Genomic DNA, 21,181 nt, shown 5'->3' on the forward strand with positions numbered 1-21,181 from the left:
CAAAATGCATTGCAGAAAAAAAAATAATAAAAGCCGCCACTGCCTCATTTGTGATGAACCCGAAACAATAAATCACCCATTTTTGCACTGTTGGAAAGGGGTTTATTTCCGGGACGTGCTACAAAAGACTATTAAAAAAGACTTACCGCTCACCTCGTTTGTAATTAGATTTTTGCCTACACATAATGAAGATGGTTGTCCCTTTGATTTTGTTATGCGTGTGGGCCTCCATTGTGTACAGCGGTCCCGAATGGTCGGGTATCACTGTGATATGGATGCCCAGTTTGCACGTATGTACTTTCGTGAAAGTGTTCACAAGTTTAGTGAGGTATTGAAATCTCAAACATGTGCGCCGGACTGGTTCCCAAAGTTAGAGCCCTTGGTTGCGCTTGGAGAATTTTAGTGTATCAAAGCCATACTGAGTCATTCCAGCAGCCGACTTCTTCTCGTGCTAAGCAACCAGTCTTTCAGGCTGCGCTTCGGATGTCGTCCTCTTCATCTCATCTGACAAAGATAAACTGAACACATGAACTACGCCGCCTTAATCCTAAAGAAAGTCAAAGCTGAACATGACAATGTGTGGTAAAGAAAAGCTAAACGAAGCAGAGCTTACTGTGCTAAACGAGCGCTAAATTTTGCTCCTGCATGTGTATTCGTACTTAGTCAAGCTAAACCGGTGCTTATTTTTTTATTGTCTGCTCGGAAAATATCCCCCCAGTCGTTTCACTTGATATACACAGTTTATTCTTAGCGCATCACAACGAATGGCAACAAGTCGAGTGTAGAGCATAGTAGCATTCCACAGAGTACTAAGAATGCCAATCAAGCCAGAGAAAAGTGGGGCTAAAGAAACAAATATTTGTTCATTATTTTTGAAGCCATATTTGGGAAGATTTCTGTTTTAGCAATTGGGCACTTTTTCTCACATACTGTTGCCTGCCGAGCGCACGTTTAGGCGTCACAAAAAGCCTGATCACTATTTACTCAGGTGTGGCCCGGCTAACAAATACTTCTGGTCGTTTAGAAGCCCACAGAATGTTTGACATCGCGAAGTATTTAAACGCCTGTCTGGCAGGCCCCGTCTCTGGGGCATATAGTGCGCTTCAAGAAGAGCAAGTCGCTATAGTCACAATCCGCTGCAACGGTCGAAATCTCACCTCGACCGTGCTCGTAGCAGCTTTCCCGCGAAAAACAAACAAACAAAAATATATATATATATATATATATATATATATATATATATATATATATATATATATATATATATATATATATATATATATATATATATATATATATATATATGGCACTTCCAGCGCGCGCCGTTCGTTCAATAATGCACGAAGTATAGTCTATCAATGCGAGCAGTACCCTCTTACTTACTCCCACAGCCGTTGCTTAACTCTCCCGACACCATGTCGTCGCTCTTCCATAACGTCCTTTAAAGAATTAAACTGCGTTGTAGCTCCTTTTGGACGGGCGCAAAGCTACTGTAGGATATGGCTTCAATGTTGTGCCTTACTTGTCACGCATACGCGTGAAGGGCGAGTCGACAACGAAGCTCATGTCTGTACATCGCACTTAGCATTCCGTTATTCCGTTTTCAAGAACTCGCTTTCTGTACCGACGCCCCGCCTCCGTTCTGTACTTTTACAGAGAGGAACCAGCTAGAGGGCATCCGCTATAAATTAGTGCTACGCTCGAGATGGAGAGGGGGGGGGGGGGGGGGGGGGGGCTCATCCGATGCCCACCATTGGAGGGTAAGCCCTCAGCAGCGCCGAAGGGCGGGCGGCTCTGATGGCGGACGACACGGGCGCGTACTCAAACTGTCGTTACAGCGGGAGACGCGTGCGCGGCTCGGGATACTGGCCCCGAAACTTCATTTCTCGGCGACCTAATGACGCGTTCGATGGTTGCGAGCTACCATTGCCTCGCGCGCAGGGGTCACTGCTGAGAGAGCTCGTCGCCACTCGGGGGCGGAGGGAGAGCTGCGTAGAGCAGGCGCCAAGTTCGAGCCAACATATAGGCGGGCCAAGCGAGGGAGAAGCGGACAAAACGAAAAGAGGCGAAACGAAGCTCTTTGGGAGATATAGTTAGGCCGTTTCGCGAGAACGCGAGAGGAGCAAGGGAGAAGGAGAATCGCCTCGTTCGCTAAATGTTTCTTGTTGCGCCTGGGTCGCTCGCTCCTCGCTTCCTCTTTAGGTTCCCTTTCTTTTTGTTTGTTTCTCGTAATGAATTTTATGCAAGGTGTTTTGCATGCGTTGATTAGCTTTCGAGCTTTGTTAACGACGGCACGCATAGAGAGTGAACCTGTGCGAGTCGGCGGAACAACGTAAATGAACTTGCTCTGCTTACGAAGTGCTCTTTTCGTACTGTTTTTATTTTTGCTCAGATAGGGGCTTGAGGGGGCGTGGCGAGGGAAATACATCACGGAGTAAAAGTGCGAGTCCAATGCGTTTAAGACTGTTCGCACGTGAGCATTACACATAAGAGGCAGTGAAAGGCTGAGTTTCTTTCCGTAGCAATAAAGAGCGATTACCCTTGTTGCCGGTGGTTACGGGGGAACGGCGTGGACTTTCTCCGAGAGCCAAATTGAAGCTAATTTCCAGCTCTTCGCTGAGAGTGGTTGGTGCTCATGCGTGCTAACCTATCTCGCCCGGCGAATTTGCAGTCTTCAGCATAGCTGTGCGTAAGTAGTGATTAGAAGACAGTTTCTTTGAGAAAAACAAAAAACAAAAAAAAACAAAAACAAATGAGCGATATTGAAAAAGACACCCAAACCTCTTATTCGCAAAGCACTGCGCTTGCAGCTTTTTCTTGTTTTTCCTTCATTACAGGGTAGTGTGCGTGCCAGGAAATTAGCACGAAGGAAAATAAGTCGACAAAAAGAAAGCAAAGAACGAAAACCAGCTTTCTGTTCATGCTGCAAAACAGGCGGTAAATACGGCGCAGACACTCTTGTGATGAAAAGTTAGAAACAAAAGAACAGATCGATGTGCGAGCCCCCTCGATGAGTGAAGTGACGAGGATGAGTAAGAGAACACTAGTCGCAGTTCTCCATTCTATGCTATTAAACCTCGTTCAGAAGGCAGCCTGTCACAGCGGAAGTATCACGGACACGAAGTGGTTCTATGCAGATAAGTTTGTTATGCTTTTACAAAACAGCTCTAACATCTGCGTAGCTTATGTACCCCAGAAGAGAGCGAACCAACTGCACACGAGTATACGTTTTTCTACGGGCAACATCGTCGTATATTTTGTCATAATTTGGGTTTAACTGTTAGGGCGGAATTAATTAACCGCGTCTTTATTATTAACGCGGTTTTGTCAACCCAAATATTTTCGCGCAGCCTTTTTCTTCACATAGCTAGCTTTGGGCGCGTTTGTCGTTATTCTGATAAACCTTGCAACCATGACACAAAGCTAGTTTGCGTGGCTTTCGAACTGGTCCATGCGGGCCGTCCGTTCTGAGGCACGGCCAAGGCACACGCACCCAACAAGCCCACACGCATTCATAGCACATGTCCGCGCAAACATACGAGAGACTACAGTATTTGGGCGACCGCGAGACAGGCGCCTGCCTGCACCGAGGCAGGCAGGCGCCTGTCCACCGCAGAGAAAACCAAAATCAATCAAACAAAACGAAAAAAAAAAAAAACAAGATCCTCCAAATCTCGCGTGTTGAGATAAGAGCCACGGGAGCGGCCGGGGCAAGGCGGCCATGCACGCTGGCTGCTCGGATGGGGTCGCTGAGGCCGAATCGGCCGCCTATCCACCGCAGTAGACACGACAAAGCACTTCTACGGTTCACGCACCCGTGGAATTCCTCCTCTTCCATCCCTTCTTGTCCCAGTGGCGCGGCATGCGTGGATGGAGCCACGCACTCGCCCCGCGCCAGGCGGTTCGGAGAGAGGCGGTGCTTTAGCGCGCGTCGACTTTCCGCCGAGCACTTTGGCCGGCGCGCGGACAAATAAGGCCCATCAGAGCAGCGCGCAGCAGTACGCCTGGATTAGCCGTAATTGTGTTTTCTCATCGCGAAAAGTGAACCGCCTGTGTGCGGTGCTCGACGCGTCACGCTCTGCGTGTTCCGAGAAACGGGCGAACGTCACGCGGTTCGAGAAGGACCGAGTGTCCGCGATCTTGTCCGTGTTTGTGTTCCGGCGGCTTCCAAGAGGGAAGGAGAAAAGGGAAAACAGTGGCTTCTACTCTGTCGTGTTTTGGGGCTGGATGCCTTCGAAGGGTTCTTTCGGTGGTCGAGCATTCTCTTGACTGAACCAAATTACATAAACTCCGTTGATGGCCAGCCGACTTTGATTTCACCTTCTGAGTGACTAGTGCATTAGGAAGTAATGATGTGCAAATGACATTGCTGTACAGGTTTAAAGCCAGTAGCTTAACCCATTAATTAGATACGGCAGCTTTGTTGGAGCAGCCGTGCCATTTCCTAACAATAAGCGTCACTGTTGTCATGCTCTGGGGATGGAAACTTTGTTTAGTGCCTTGCCTATAGCGTAACTTAGATATTACATCATTTACTACAGCCTCTTCCCAGTCTTCCTATGGATAATAATTAGTCGGCAAACGAGCCGTTATCAGCTGCATTATTTAAGAACTGTATGCAAGTTTATTTGCATCATATCACCTATGTGGCTGAAACGGGGAGGTTAACGAAAAGGGTTCTACCTATGTTGAGGACAACGCAGAGGGCTATGAAGCGAAAAATGGTAGGTGTAACGTTAAGACATGGGAAGTATGCAGAGTGGGTCAGAGAATAACCGAGTCAAGGACATTCTAATGGAAATAAAAAAAATAAATAAATGAACGTGGGCAGGGCATGTAGTGCGAAGAGAGAATAACCGATGGTCGCTTAGGGTAACAAACTGGAATCCAAGGGAAGGAAAGCGTAGCAGGGGGTGGCAGAAAGTTAGGTGGGCGGATGAGGTTAAGAAGTTCGCAGGGGTCAAGTGGATGCAGCTAGTACAGGGCCGGGTTAATTGGAGGAATATGGGAGAGGCCTTCGCCCTACAGTAGGTATACTCTGGCTAATGATGATGACATAGAGCCTGTATGACACTAGAAATGGGAAGAAACAGGTGTCTTAAGAACATCTCGACAAAGCCCCACGCTCTCATAATGGCGTCACACAACAGTAGCAAAACAGTTTAGCGACAAAAAACAAAGATGAAAGGCAGCAATAACAGTATTAATGCATTCACAAGGAACGTAGGGGAGCATACTGCCCAAAACAGTCAAACACAAAAAAGGAGGCAAAGCTGGCCAAAAACCTCGAAACAAAAATAAGCAATTTACAGATAGCGCAGCCAGCTCAGCTAAACAAAAACACAAGAACAGTTACCATCGTCAGGGCATTTTACGTAAATTCAGCACGAATACAACCTTATTTGTCACCCACTCACAGCGCTCGTGACTTTGGCTTCAGGATAAGACTCTCGTAGCACATTCGTTGTACTAGATAAAACGAACAGGATGCTTGCCACACGAGCGAAGAGGGCCGTAAATATCGCAGGAGGAGAAATGCAGGCTGAGTGAATTATAACACTTCCACGAAGTGGTCTTCGCTCCATGCTAATAAAAAAAAATCATCAACCGCGCTAGTATTGAGCTTACTCCATTTAATATCTTCTTGCTTTGCTGTCCCCGTTTGCGATATTTTATTTGTTTTACATTTCTACTGCCACTATCTTAAAAACGAAAAATGTCTGCGGCTTAACTCTGCTAAGCCCGGTTGTACAAGTGAAAGGTTTGTTACGCTTTATTTGGTTGTGCTGCTAAGCAAAGTTAGACTCATATAGATACCTAGTTTACTGAACGGAAGCTCGAATAAGCAGGGCTAGATATCGTTTGCTTCTGCTTAACTCCTCCATGGCTGTCTGTGAACGTCAAGGAAACGCAGCCGAAGCACTGGTTCAATGCGCGATTCCTTCATAGCTGTCTGCCAACCTCAAGGACACCACAGCCGGGTCTAGACGACATGAAGGTGTCGCGGGCATTTTGAAGGGGTAAATGCCAGGGGTCGAGCCTGATAGCCAACTGTGGTGGTGTCAGGCAATGTTGCATATTTGTCGAGTCATGTACCGTTACGAATAACGTTTGCCAGGTGTGTGAAGGAGGAGGAAAAGCAGCAGGTGTGCCAAGTAGAAGAAGCAGCGAAGCAATAACAGAAGAAGCGAGCGCCGCTGGCTCTGCGCGCTGCACGCGCAATGAAGGAGCGCCGCGCCGGCTCCTCGCGCCGCACTTGAGGTCAAATCTGGTGGCCCGCCGATGACCTTGGCTCCTGCTAGGCCAGTAAAGTTTTCGCTTTAAAAGTCTCAACTGTTGCCGTCAAGTGAATAAACTTTAGAGCTATCCACTAATGTTGGTAACCATTTCACTGTCTCTTCTCCCAACATGCTACGATAAGAATCTGTAAAGCATCCTTCTGTGTAGCGATGGAATCAAGTTACGAGCGAAAATCAGGGAACTTAAGCTTTGCGTTGAGAATGGGACGCGATAGGCGCCTGTCGTCATCTCCAAATACGTACATGCTCGCTAGTATATGTGCACTCATAAGATACCGCTGTAAGTGAAAGAAGACACATGCATATACACCCCCGCGTGTTCCCCAGCTGTACAAGTGAGCCTTGCGTGGCATAGTCGGTATCTTGTCTGGCTCACAGTCAGAGAATCATGATTTCGGGCATCGCCTAAAATTTTCTTTATAAACTTCAATCATTAGCGACATGCAGCGATGTTCAAATAATTCGCATTCCACGTCATGTTGTAATCACCTTCGTTCCACCTGTGACGTCGCGTGAGCGTTATGGTGGGTTTGAATTCCCGCCCGTCGTCATGCGGCTGTGACGTCATGAGTATGTAGACCAATCAGGATTTTTTTCCGGCCGATTCCAGATGCTGACGAGACAAGGCTATTTGGCACTGGATATGAGACTTATTAAAGCTCTCGCTTTAAAATGTCGCAACAAAGCGGAACATTACGCTCGTTGGTAAGGCTCGAACAAGACGTGCAATAACACGGGAAGGCGCGGCGAGGGGACATCAGTCGCGATTTACCGTACATTGGTATTGTGAAACCGGTCACGCCCGCGGCCTGGAATAAACTAATGTAAAATATTAGCCGATACAATCACAGAAATGTTCCCGTAAGTCAGTAGCAGTTGTGCTAGGAAGATTAGCTCCGCGTAATCTCTCTGCGTCTGCTCATTCGTGCCATACATTGACATGTTTTCATGCACAATTTTCTATGTTCACTAGCTCTGACACAGCATACCGCCGCGGCACAGCTGCGCGCACGATGTTCTCGCGTAACAAGCGGCTCCCATGCGTTCACCCGTTCTTACTTTATTGACCGAACCCGCAATTCCCGCCGCGGCTTGCGAGACGCTATGTTGTTGCGTAATGCGCGTCTTCCTTCACGCTCACCATGGTCTCTAATTGTGTCGCTCGACGACACGACAAAGCACTCGAGGCAGAGTCAGCGCATGTCCCACTGTATGTGCCCACTGACGCCGCACGCACGGTGAGCGTCGTCGTGGCACGTGTGGAGGGGTGAAAGAAAAGTTTGCTATGTGTAGACGCGAGTGTGCGTGCATCCGTTCACGCGGTCGTCTACGAAGGGCGCTGCCGATTCATGAAGATCCAAACACAACAACCACAGGATGGCGTGATTGAGCGAGCAACGGCAGCCTGCTGCCGTTGCGCGCCGTTGACGACGCACCTGCACGAGCACGGCTCGGCGCTGCCGCCTTCCAACACTTTCGCTCCGCGTCGACGTGCCCGATTTGCATACGACTCACTCCATTACGGTGGCGCCCGGAACACGCGCAGAGCCCGGGGCGCGCCCGTCATTGCTTTGTGGCAGAAATCGTCAGTATAGGTAGTATACTACATTGCGTTCCAACAGCTATTTTTCGACGCGAGACGAGAGAAAATGGCGGACTGCAGGAAGAGTTTAATTTAGCCGGGAAGCTGAGAAAGCCGGGAAGCTGAGAAAGCCGGGAAGCCCCATAAAATGTTTGTGTGTCTTGACTAGGGCGAGGAAAGCAAATATAGACTGTAATAGGGCAATTGAGTGTTTGCTCGAAATAAGTGGAACACAAGCAGTTTCGGGTCATTCATATCGCTTGCGAGGACCTCGGTTCCGTGCATTTTACCTGCCTCGAAATGCTCCGTTTTTGCAGTGCTGAGCTTTTCCAGATTCAAAAATGAACATGCACACCTGCAAATTGCAGCGGTCGACGTTAGGGCGAAGTTCAGCAACCAGATCGCTGGTCCTTGCAATCAGTATCTCCGTGTCTTCTGTCTTCGGTGCCGCCTTTGTTCGCCCTTATATCTAGCTCCCAGCTGCCGAAATGAGCGTTCTTTTGTTTCAGAAATGTGGAGTTTCACTTACGCTGAGGACGTCGTGAAAATTAAATGCTTGTCATAATAATTGAAGCATATAGGTTGGAATTCACTTTCGGTCAGCATCTATTAGAGCTTTCAAGGCGTTGTCGGCATAAATTTTTGATTAAAGAGACAGAGCGAAAGATATAAATTAACGAAAAAGAAAGGAAGGTTAAGAGGGTGAGAAGAAAAGAGGAAAAAGGCACGAGTGCTTGAATGAAGTAAAACAATAAAGAAATGAAGAAAGATATGAAAATGGTGTCATTACGGGGAAAGAAAGAAGAGAGCAATGACAAATATAAGGGAAGAATGAAAAAGAAGGGAAAGAAAACACAGGCCGAATGCAGGTAAAGAACATCGACTTCCCCATGCCACCTGGCGCTTGCACCGAGGCACGTGAATCCCGTACAAGGAGACTTCTCCTTACCAAACGGCGAGATCGCAAAGCCATTCTTCGTCACTTCTAGGCCGCGCAGTTGAGCGCGTTTACGGTTCGTCGGCTTCTTTCGGTTCCTTGACTTACCATCGCGCGTGGAAATTCAGGCTTCGCATGCGGCTGACACACGCTTGCTGAGAAGCCGCGCTAACGAAAGGAGAAATTCCGAGCTCTTCAGTTTGCGTTTAATGCTGTTTTATCGAGATCGGCTTTCGGGAAAACTGGGCTCGAAAGGTGCACGAAGGGAACGCTGCTTTTCTGCGTCGTTATTGCACCGTGTACGCAATGGTTCGGCTCCGTACTATTTACTGACGAGGTGCGTATACCCTTTCTTCGCGGGAAAGAAAAAGCTAGAAGAAATAAAGTGCGTGTACGCGTACGCATTTCTTCGGACTTCCCTCGCGCGTATCGTTAGGCTGTGCAGCGCGCAGCTCTTGAAAGCGACTGGAAGAATGTGTAGATACAAAGTCGCACGTGAAACTCCTGGGCGGTTGTTCGGCAGTGATACAAATGTAACGGGTCGCCGCAATTCCCGGCTCTTGAAGCCTTGTTTGTTTTTTCTTTGCGGCGTACCGAAAAGGAGCTTTGAGTCGCAAATTTTCCGACCGGCTTGTTGCTCCGCCTCTTTGCACTTCACCCTTTCTTTCACTTAGACGCTAAACACGGACCACTAAAAGTCAAAAACTGGCATGCAGCGAAGCTGGCGTCTATACAGATTGTGTTTCGTCTCCAACAAATCTTTCCAACTGGCAGTTTCTGCACGACCTCACGCTGTTCAGCGCGTCCGAGTATATAATTTTTCCCTCTGTGTGTCGAAAGCGCGCCTTCAATACTTCTAAAGGTGCGTGAAGCTGCGCGCCTCTCTAACTGCGATGGAATTTTTTCCAGAAATGTCTCACACGAATGTTTAGTCTTCAAATAAAGCACTTACCCTTTGCTTTTTTTCGATAACCTTCGTCCACGGACACCTCTTGCTTCGTTTATTCTTGTTCTTTCTCTCTCTCTCTCTCTTCTTACTTTTTTCTTTTTTTTTTGCTTTACATTGAGGAAGGCATTGAGTTGGTTGCCCCGGGTTTCAGCGCTTGTAACACCCCCCAGCAACAGCGCCTACATTCGCAGCAGCGTCAACTTCGAAGCACAGAGTAGTACTCGCCAGCGCGCACGCTGTCAGGAGAGATTTAGGCGCGCACGGTTTGCCGATTGGCGCTGCCGACGTTGCAGTGTTTCCTTCCGCGTGCCGCGTTGTCCAAGCGACCGAAAGCGGAGCCAACACCAGCCGGCGATGGCGGCAGCAGCAGCAGGAGCGTGAGCGACGACGACGACGACGAGAATGGAGCACTCCGATAAGCGTCAGCAAAACGCAGCGGCCGGACAAACGTATATACAGCACAGCGCGAAGCCTGCCTATTCCTATTCGGTTGGCGCTCCACTTGTCGCCGTTGCTTTATTGCCGTTTCCCTTTTCTTTATTTTTTTTTCTAGCGCTTCCGTTCAAATCGGGCATTTGTTTCTTGCCTTTGCGTTCGCGTGCGTCGTTATTATTATTATTTTTTGTAATTCTTACGAACGGTTGGCACCGAAGCTACACCTTACCGGCATGTAGACTCTGGGGCGCTATAGAAGGTTAAAGCACGTCGCTCCTCAATATCACTCGCTTTAGAGCGCTGTCCACACCGCTACGTTGCACTTGTGAGGTCTTCCTCGGAGCGCTTTGCTCTTGTTGCGAGCGTATACAACGAGTTCGCGTGATGACAAAATGCAGAGCGGAGATGCATTTAAAATAAATGAGAACTTTTAGCGAGCGTCAAGTAAGGGTGTGTGAGTCGCACTTCCGCTAAAAAAGCTAAAAAGAAAACAAAAACACAGACGGGGCGTCATGGTCAGTGTGGAGTGACGGGCCTTCTCGCGCCTATCTAGAGTGGATCAGAACTCTCGTTTGGGCATCTTGGTGACAGTAGTTCATGTTCACCTCACACCGCGAAGCACGCAAGGGAGGGCTCTGGGGACGATGCCTGCTTTCATAAAGAAAAGCGCTGAGTGGGTACGTCAGCACCGTTTCCATTTCTCTGATTGGAAAAGCACTGTATACTCTGACGTAGCCTAATGTTTTTGATTGATTCATGTTCGGTTTGGTTTTTAAGTTTTACCCATTGTTTACTTCATGTCTCCGCTCTGTATTATTTAACGGCGGGCTCTTTCCCTTGCTTGTTATTTTTTCTCTTACATTGGATGCGCAATCTCCTTCGTTGTGTTCTTATCATTTGACTCTGCGTTTTCTAATTTTTTTTAAATCTTAGTTGCTTTCGTTTATACAACTAAGATTTTTGTTTCAGTCAAAGATTTCGCTTTTTTGTTGTTGTTTTTCATGTTCGGCTCTTGCCCTGTCTCGGCTTTTACAAACCGTGCTTAGCGCTAGTCTGTTTTTAAATATCGGCTTCCGTTGTAGCTCTTGTCCCTATTCCCTTCTTTTCATTTTGATCCGGTTTTCTGTCCTGCCTCCTCCACACTGGCGTCTCTTTTATCAGGCCTATATAGCCCTCTGCTTGTTCTGTGGGTACTAGATTGCGTCGCATCACATGTGTTATTACTATTCAATTTGCGCAAAAGACAAGGCAAAAGGACTTGTTTACCCTCTTGCCATTTCACGCGTGCTTGCTTGCCACGTGGTGATGGCTGCCTATAAAGTCATCATCCATATACGCTTCAATAAAATCACCTGCAGTAGGCGCCCGTCCGTCTTTTTTATTTCTATCGTCCTTGTGTGTTTTGCGTTATGAAGTCAACGAGTGCTATACAGAGTGTTCATAGTAATCAGGATGCTACTGTAACTTTACAACTTGCTTTATAAATTAGTTTACATTGCTTTTTTGTGCTTTCTGGAACAGACGTAAGTCCGAAATTCCTTCGGCAAGTGGAGTAAGCGGCCTTCGATATGGCCTCGGCATTATTTACAAGTTCTTTGGCATAGCAAAAAACGCATACAAAAACAGTTTTATCAACAGCCTACACTATAGTCCATGGGAATAGCTACAGTTGGCGCAACTTTTACACGACTATTACCCCCCGCCCCCGTTTGTTCTTTTTTTTTTTTTCGCCGTTATTTACTAAGCCGTAGCGTGAGCTTTACGGAAGTGAATTTTGGCGAAAAGAATAGCATAACACCCTAATAAGGCGGAAACTTGGGCGAGTTGGAAAGCATTTGAACTCGTCTTTTCTAGCGCTTCTTTAACACACAAGGGACATTAGATGAAGGAGGAACACATAAGAACAGGACGGACGCTAGTCCTGTTCTTCTAGCATCCGTCCTGTTCTTATCTGTTCCTCCTTCATCTAATGTCCCTTGTGTGTTAAAGAAGCGCTAGAAAAGATGAGTTCAAAAGCATAACACCCGCAAAAGTTTCGCTATCGTCGTTTTCCGGCCCTAAAAACTATTCGAGATGGTGCCATCGAATTTATGATGTTCTGCTAGAGCACTTCGCATTTAACTTTTCTTACTCGGAGGTTAGGCTTAAAGGGCAACGCAGGCGGGTCTTAGTGGACTGTCAGGTGCTTTACGCTGAGATGGGATGAGTGCCCTTAGGGTTTGCGGTTTCACAAAAGGAAAGCAAAAATCTTCTTTGCATATTCTCCACAGTCGTATATGAGTCGAGGTGCGCTAAATCGAGTGCAAAAATAATGCATCATTCGGGGATATTGTCAGAAAGAAAACGCACTCAGCATTTTGGTTCTTTCGTGTCGTCGGTTGTAGGTGCCAACTAAGGAGGATAATATCTGAAAACGGAACACAAAAAGACCCGAAACGTCCGAAGCAAACGCGACTATACGAGCAGGCATGGTCGGATTAAACGAAAAGGGATCTAGGCTTCGCTCGGTTCTTGCTCAACTTTAACGCTTTTTTTTTCCGTCTTGCCTCGGCGGTGATCACGAGAGCTGCTGCCAAAACGGACGGAAAGCTTCGGAGTGCGATATTTAAATAAATGTGAAGCAGCGACGGTGGTGTCGCGAGAGTGCTCTCGTCTGAAAGTTTAACGAGAAGGCCTTTTGCGACCGGGCGTCGCATAACGGCCCCTCACGGCGCCCACATCATGCACGAGGCACGCTTTGCAATATTGTCGCCGCGAAGAGGAAGGGGAGAAGCGGGATTTGCAAAGACGAGACGTCACCGAAATTGGAGACATCCGGGCAGGCCGCGGCGCGACGCCGGCGGAAATTCGCATTGCATGCCAAGTAACCTGCTCGCTTATGCCACTGCAGCTGACTCGTCTCCACCGAGAGACAAAGTTTCATTAATAACCCCTTTTAACGGAGAGAGGAAAAGAAGCGAAGATGGAAGAAGCAGAGGCGAAGCGCGGGAGTCGACTTTCGTTCTGAAGCGTCGCTGCTGTCATGACATGCGTCGCTTATCGGAGGCGCGGAGAGTGCACCCGCCTAGCTGGAAGCAGGTTCAGGTTTCTTCCCTGAAAATAGCCGATATGCATAGCGCTACTAAAAAAAAAAAAAAAAGAATTAAAGCGAAAGTGCTGATGGCGGGCTTGCATTCGCTCGAGTACAGGCTAATTGCTGTCTGAGTAGGGTGTTTACAGTCAGGCGAGTACTCCATCCTCTGCCCACGCTCCTGCGTCCCATCCCAGGTAGTTAGCGAGCGTCGCAGGTATAGGGCAGCCAATAGGCTTATTTTGGCCGAAGGTTTCATTACGCCAGCTCTGTCGCGGAAAATTCGAGTGCGTGAAGTTCTATGGGGATTCTGCGTTGACAACCATGCTTGGACGAGGCGGTTGTGAATAGAAAAAAATGGCAAGGCGCTGTAATGGCGAGACAACTTTGAGACTACTGTTTTTATAACCTGATATACTGTTTACGTAGACTTCATCTCCGGTTAGCAACGTGGCCCTGCTGCAAGAATGGCGAGCTTCTGTGGAACCAATATCATTAACTGCTTAAAAAAAAGAGTAAAGGGAATGTGAATGGAATGTGAATGAAAAGCGCTGGAGATGTATACAGGACCCAGAGTTTAAGCGCGTCTCTTACTCTAACGTTATTTCCCATTTACCTCTTGAAAACCACACTCTGCTGCAAGAGAAACGCAAAAACTAAGGTTTTGGCGCTCATATAATATATATATATATATATATATATATATATATATATATATATATATATATATATATATATATATATATATATATATATATATATATATATATATATATATAAAATGCTTTTTATTATTGTTTTTTTTTTCGGTTCTGTTAGGCTAGGCGTGCGAAATATAGTTCCACGGTAATATCTTGACACGTGTTGTTAGTTTTTTATGTTGGACTGCTGTGTAAAGTTAATGCTATTATAAATCCTTACTTTCACGGCTCAGTGTTCTTTTGAACATAATAACCATTCGTCTGAAACACGTGCGCCGCAGTGATCATACTGAACCCTTCGAGGAAGCCTTGTATACTCCGGCTGTGTTTTTATTTTTCCGTCGATGAACTGGGTGTGCTAAATCGGCCGAGCAAGTAAGTATACTCGTGCGTCTTATGCAAATAGTACGTGCGAATTGATAGAGTGATAACGTGTACCCAAATAAGCTTATATGTGTTAAATTAGGCACAGTCATGCAGTTAAAATGGGTCTCTGTGGCCTTTAGGTCTTCCCCTGTGCCTTTGCGAACGTTTGAAACAGTTATCAGTGCAGTATCTGGGGGATTTAATATTTTGTTTGTGAAATGATTCACGCGGCTGCGATTGAGAACACTTTTTAGTCTAATATTTGCAGATATATTCCAGCCAAATATTTCACGCAGACCACCTTCGAGGTACTGATGGCTAGAGGTAAGTTGTTAGTAAGGAGGAAGTCTAAAGGAAAGTTGCGCCCTTATATTTATAATTATCTCTTGAATAATGCCGAATGAAGACCAGTTGATGGTTCCGAGGAAATGCGGTTTTTGTACGAATGCCTTTTTTACGCCTTACAGTCAAGGTGATTCTCTAGTTTTCTGCTCTGTCAACGGGGAAAATTCGCGCAGTCAATCAGTGACCAACTTCTTGGCACAAAGCCCTCACACTCTCAAGAGAGATAATGATGTATGAGTAGAATAATGCAGAGAGCTATAGCAGGAAATAGAAAAAACGAAGAAAATTTTCAAAAAAAAAATCAACAACATATTTTTTCTTCTTGGAAAGGATGAAGGGATCCAGAAAAGATGACCTTTTTATGGCTGCATCTGGGAATTATTTTTTCTTGGCGACATGCGTATCCAGTTTCATCGGTAGAGCAATGCCTCCGTGACACACACACACACAAAAGAACAACAAAATAGCCGCTCTTTCTCAAATAAATGTTATGCAGGACGCCAGTTGCAACAAACAACGGTTGTGTGCAAGGACTGTCTAATATCGCTTTTATGGCCGTCAAGCGAGCAGTAGCAGTGGCCACAGCTGACGCTTGCCCTTGGCCAAAATCGCGAGGCTCTTGAGGTGAAAAATGTTTTCTCCGCTGGTACACGTCTCACGCTTTTGTAATTAGGCTGCTTGCCCTCGAAGAACACCCGCAACTCTTGTCCTGATGTGCACAGCGTCGAGGACGCGCAGGACTTAGTATCCTCTATTTCCACCCCGGGCTGCCAAGACGACAAATTAAAGAGGCCCTTCTTTAGATAGAAAGGGGTTGTTTCTCACTCTTAATGGGAGAGAACAAGAGAAGGGAGTTCTTCTGTGGAGGCAAAACAAATAAGGGGGGAGGCGGGAGGAAACATATGTGACAGGCATTAGTGTAAGTAGATCAGAGCCGTTTTCTTTCTTTTTTATTTGACGGGGGAGAAAAATAACTTTAAGACCAGTTTTCCTTTAAAGAAGAAATAACTTTCTAGAGATCTTTAATTTTAACTGGCTGACATTTCTCGAACTTGTGTGAGGTACAGGCGTATGTAGCACATCACACAACTCTTCACGCCGCGTTTGTGTGCCTGAACGCGTGCTATAGTTTTTAAAGTTAACTGCGAAATCCACTTTATTTACCCAAAGGTAATTAAGGCAGACTGAACATATAATCAGGTTTCATTCGCTGCAAAGCTGTCACAGGATTGCAACTGAAAGCTTGGCAGCGTGGGGTAAGTTGAAGAAATAATTAGAGATGGGCGTATTTCGATATGGCGCACGCAAAACACGCAGTGTCGTGCTAGAAGCAGGGGGTTTATATTCAGCGTTTTTCTCAGTGTCTTGTGATTCGCGGTGCGTTCGATGCCGATAATTTGCTTCGATTGCTGCTTAACTTTATTTTCTGAGGCTTTAGTTGCGAGCCAAATTCATTCAGTTTGTTTAGATCCCAAGATGTTAATTTTTTTGTTTTGAATTCCTCTTCGCGGAAGGATATCGAAAACGCTTTTCCTCTGGAATCCTGAGTGTGCACCTGCCTAGGAGACAGTGCTTCAAAACTCTGGTTGTCTTCTTTCTGCGTCTTCGAAGTTCGCAGAATTCTGAAGCCCATTTCTCTAGAGGTCGTCTACTCTCAAACACAGTTTAGCGTACATACTGCGCAGGTTATTGAAAAAGAATAATAATATGAGCAGGCTCCCTCGAGGTCTGGCTGTCTCGATGTGGGTGCATTGGCGAGGAACAGTCGGCGCTCGGTTGATTTAGCGAAATATCAGATCTAGATGAAATTGGAGCTGCGTTTCACGTTAGAATAATTGTATCGTCTGCCTGAAGCACAAAGTTACTTATTTTCGCGTCGGCCTTCTGGTTACATTTGCGCAGTGTGCATTCGCCTGCAATTCATCAGACATGTCCGAAGCAGCAGAAACGTTTCTCCGTGCTCCGCTGTATTAAAAAAAAAAAAAAAAAAAAAAGGAGGAAAATTTGAACAAACGCAGCGGATAGTCATTTTTCAACGGGAAAAATAGGTCGAGGCTTCGAGTTTGAAAGCGTCTGGAAACATTCGGCGCCTCATAAGAAAACTGCGTGCCGCGCCGTTCTGAACTGATCAGCTTTATATTAGAGTGTGTAGAGTTTCGAGAGCGGGCTCTCTGAATTGATCAAAAACGGTTTGACGGTTTCTGCTCGCTCGTAGTCGGTTCAGGTCAATCGGCGGGCCAACGTTTAGAGTTCAGCGGGCCGAATAGAATCGCTGCTCGTGCAGGTAGTCTAGACCAATTGTTTTACTTCAGCGAGGTGCGTCCATCTCCCAGAAATATCTCGTTTCTCGGGTCACGCAGTGGCGTGCGGAGAATGATAAAATATGCGAAGAACTCACTGCGTCGCGTGCATGACAGGAGCGGTTGCTGGCGTCACCGCACAGAGGCGAAATGGTCGTGAAGCTTTCGTTTCGGGCTCGCCCAACAAATTCAACGCTCAGTTCCCTCACCCGACTGACTGATGCTGCTGGAGCACCGCATTTTTTATGTTGGCCACATCACGAAACGAAATTTTTTGTAGTGTGAAGCTTAGGCAACGCTCGCGCTTCCCTGTGCTTGGGGATCATAGGGGGACCAAAGGGAAATCCACCCGTGAGACGGAGTGCACCTCAGGTTGAAATGCACTAAAACAATTGCATCCGAATATTCATGCCGGGAATTCTCGACCTCACCCGTTGTGATTATGTCTAGGTGGGCTTTAGATTTTTTTTTATTTTTTTTTTTTACCCGCCACATCTATTTCGCTCTTATTGCCACTAGGCTTATTTAATGTCTCACGCTGCGCCGCAAAGGACAAAATATCCGCACTTCTTGCACTATGTTGAGACATCACAGCTTCGTCTAGTATCCTTTCGAAAAAATCCCGCTCTCATCGGTCGCTCATTACAGTTTATCTTTTGTACACGTTCTACGCGTAATGAATATATAGCACACATGCATTTATTACGTGCACTTTTTGTAGAAGCGTGAGCGTCCCAGGCTCTAAGTGAAATCACTGCTGCTTCACCCGAGGCAGGTGCTACATACTCGGACCCCTCTGATGCTCGGATATCATAATTGGAGAAGTTATGCCTTTAACAGCTTTCATTTTTTTAACTTTCACATTTTCCTAAAACTTCAGCATCGTCTCAGGTGGGAGAGGGTTAATATTTATTCAGTAGTTCACCTTCGATAGCACGTGTTAGAAGATGCAGCAATAGTTCGCATGACGTGAGCTATACTTGCCTGCGTTCCTGTGCGCATTAAAAAAGTGACCCTACAAAAGTAACACAGGGAACTCTACAAAACTTGCGCGGCATTGCAGTGTGAGCAGGAGGTTGCGTCAGAGAAAGCGGAATTTGTAATCAGTACGAATGACGCAGTAAACAAAACGCACCGATATTAAGCAAGTAAACTAAGAGAAAATTACGTATCATATGTTTGCGACACCGGCTCGGATACTAGTAGTGCGTCGAGGAAGGGCTGTATATTCGTATTATTCTAAAGCACGAAGGAAAACACAGTGCTGCGTCAGAAATTACCAGCGAGCACTTAGAAACAACAAGTCATTTGCTCAGCAACAGTAATGAACAAGGAAATGCGCTTAAGACGAGCATGCGCCGGCAGCGCGTCAAGAGCAGCGAAAAAGGTACGCGAAAAATGACTGTTGCTCAATTACGCGCGCATGTGCCGGCCGGCCACAAATAGTGCGTCGCTGTTATGTGCGCTCCTGGCTCGCAAAATAATAACAACGGAGCTTTCCTAGCGGCTCCCTTGCATAACGGCGCCTCTACTCGACGCCTAGCTACAGTCTAACGTCTGCAGCAGGCGAATGGTGGAAGACAGCGCTATACCATTATTGAGACGCAGCGCTGACTTTGATATGAAACGAAAAAACATGGAGTCGTTTCCTTCGGAAACAGCGGCGGCCTTTCTCGAGGATTTTACTAGCGAGTCTCGTCTTTCGTTCGCCTTCCGCTCGGATGGGCAAAAAGGGCGGCCCGCGGCGTTGCCAGACTGAAAGGGGTTTTTAAGACTAGCTTCTGTAGCAGACGCCACCCTATTTCCTGTTTTCCCTGAAGCGCTTGCGCAACGGGTCTCAGTCTCTTCTCGAAGTAAACGGGAAGGAAGAAATTGAGCCCGGACGGGGCTGAATGACGGCATGCGGAGAAAGCGGCGCGGCTGGCTGGCGACGCCTGCAGTTATACGAGCGACATCCGAGGAGACGTGTACAGCTACGCTGTCTGCATCCAGCACCTCCGCCTCCCGCTCTGATGAGAATACATTGAGGCGGGGCCGCTGCGACAAGTACGCGCGGCTCCGAAAATTATATGAGTCGATATTGAGTTGCGTCTCTCTCGGCGCAGGAAACCTCAGTATCGCTTTAGTCGTGCTTGAGCCCTAAGAAGGTAGAATGCTGTTCAACTATAGCAGTTCGGTGAAGCACTATATTTCTTGCGAGAAAGCCATAGCTTTACCCTGGCATTTGAACGGGCGATTTGAAGATATCAGTTTTATGCCTTTTCATTTTTTTTTTCCCCACGTTACGGCACTTGCGCTTCCTTTGGTGCAGCTTATCTTGTGAAACGTAGCTTCGCAGTTTGCTGTGTCTTTTCCTGACCGCCCGATATTTTGCTCATTTCGGAGACTCCAGTTCCCAACGATAATACTGTCACAGGCAAAGTTTCTAGCTGAATGAAGGAACTTACTTGAGTGTGACGGGAAGTCTTAGCCACAAATAGTGCTGTCCTCTCTTCATCAATGAATTTTGAAATGATTGACGCAAAAGAGCGGTTGAACGGTAAACCTTAACGCAAACTCTAAAGCTGGCATGGGTTAAGCAATTAACGTCCCAGTCCTCGAAATTAATGTATCAGCAGTCTCATACGAGTTCCAGGCGTGCATCGCCTTGCACTCTTGAATAAAAGTTACTATTTCCGGCCAACATGATGGCGGACCTGTAACAGGCCTGCCGCTCACTCATAACTAACATTCATGGCTAGAAGAAGAGGTTAGCGGCTACTTGATCGATGTGATGCTGGAGCTCTGCTGCACCAACCGGTGGTTCAAGTAGACCTGGAGATCTACGTGGTTTTATTTTCTTATAGATCGTCTGAGGTATTTTCGCGTCTAGTGGCTAACTTTTGCTTTTTTTAGATTTTGTTTGCGAGATAACGGTCTGAAAATGATTTCTCATTGAAAAACCGGCGGTCAGGTTGCAAGAGTGGCGTTCAAAAACCATCAACTGACGTGAATAAATTTACATTGGGCGTGTGCGAATAGCATTTTTTGATGACTTATACCTTAGTACCAATGCGAAAACGAAACGAATATTAGAAGAAAAATAAAACGAATCGAATACGAATCGTATAATCGCATGATTATTCGCTACTTGGGCGAATATTCGTAGAGAGCGAACACCTACGCGAAACAGAGAAAAGCTTGCGGCAGCACTGCAATTAATGTATTAGCGGTGTATCTGTCGAAAGACGCATCAGTCATCTCCGCTATCCTGCACCCAGTATGAGGCTAGTATATTTACTCGGGGACTGTCGTTCCACGCGTCTCGAAAAATTGCCCTTCCCTGATGACGATAGCGGCAAATAACTAAACGCGCGGCATTGTGATCACAGTGAGTCTGGTGTTTAATTTAACGTTCGCGGCGACGCAAACGTTCACACTTCGTCACTGTCTCAAGGCAAAATGATGTAGTAGTTTCACGACATGGTAGTCTTCTGAGCCCGGCTGTCGTCTCCGTCCAAGGGGTCCATTTGTTTTGCCTCAGCTCCTTTTTACCTTTCCCGTGAGGGCTCCCTTAACGTCACCTTCCTTGCACTTCTTAAAATCAGGAAGTCGCAACCCGTGTTCACATTCAATGTAGTAGCGCATAAAATAAAAACTATCTTGTTTGTGGTCAGTTTTTTGCTCTCGTAACATAAGCGCTTTCTGTGAAAGTGGTGCTGTATTAAGTACCGCTGACAACCACGCTATTTTGACCACATGCACGCGTTGTATAGCAGATAACGCCATGCTTGAATTTATTAGCATTCCAGGTACCGACTCTAGCTGCTGTCTGGCCTCGCTAACATTTCTTATAACGCCGCTCACGAGTTAACATTTTCATGCTTGATACTCGACCGCGGGCACTGCAACACTACTGTATCGACTAAAGTTTGCTTTTTAGGGCAAAATGGGGCTGCAACGGTTTCTTGTACATCAGTACAGAGGTTTGAGAAGTATTAAGGATCCGAGTGGGGATCCCTTCCTTGTTGAATGAGATACAGCCGACCTGTTTTGATTAGATTTGATTCTTCTTGAGAGTTCTACGACATGAAATAATACATTAAAAAAAGAGAAGAAATTTCTGGTTAACGTAATTTTTTTTTCTTTGATTCAAAGTTTGTATCAACGACATTGAATAGCCAAGAAGAAAAATAAGAGGGAATTACTCATTAACTA

At 46.5% G+C, this 21,181-nt stretch overlaps 1 protein-coding gene across 2 annotated transcripts in view; it reads left to right on the top strand.

The window, feature by feature from the left end:
• Window positions 1-21,181, top strand: part of LOC146203904 (follistatin-related protein 5-like) — a 353,223-nt gene that overhangs the window by 184,856 nt on the left and 147,186 nt on the right. The window lies entirely within an intron of this gene.

This window comes from Amblyomma maculatum, chromosome 1 (genome assembly GCF_055883805.1).
Source record: "Amblyomma maculatum isolate TAMU_Amacu chromosome 1, ASM5588380v1, whole genome shotgun sequence".
NCBI lineage: Eukaryota > Metazoa > Arthropoda > Arachnida > Ixodida > Ixodidae > Amblyomma > Amblyomma maculatum.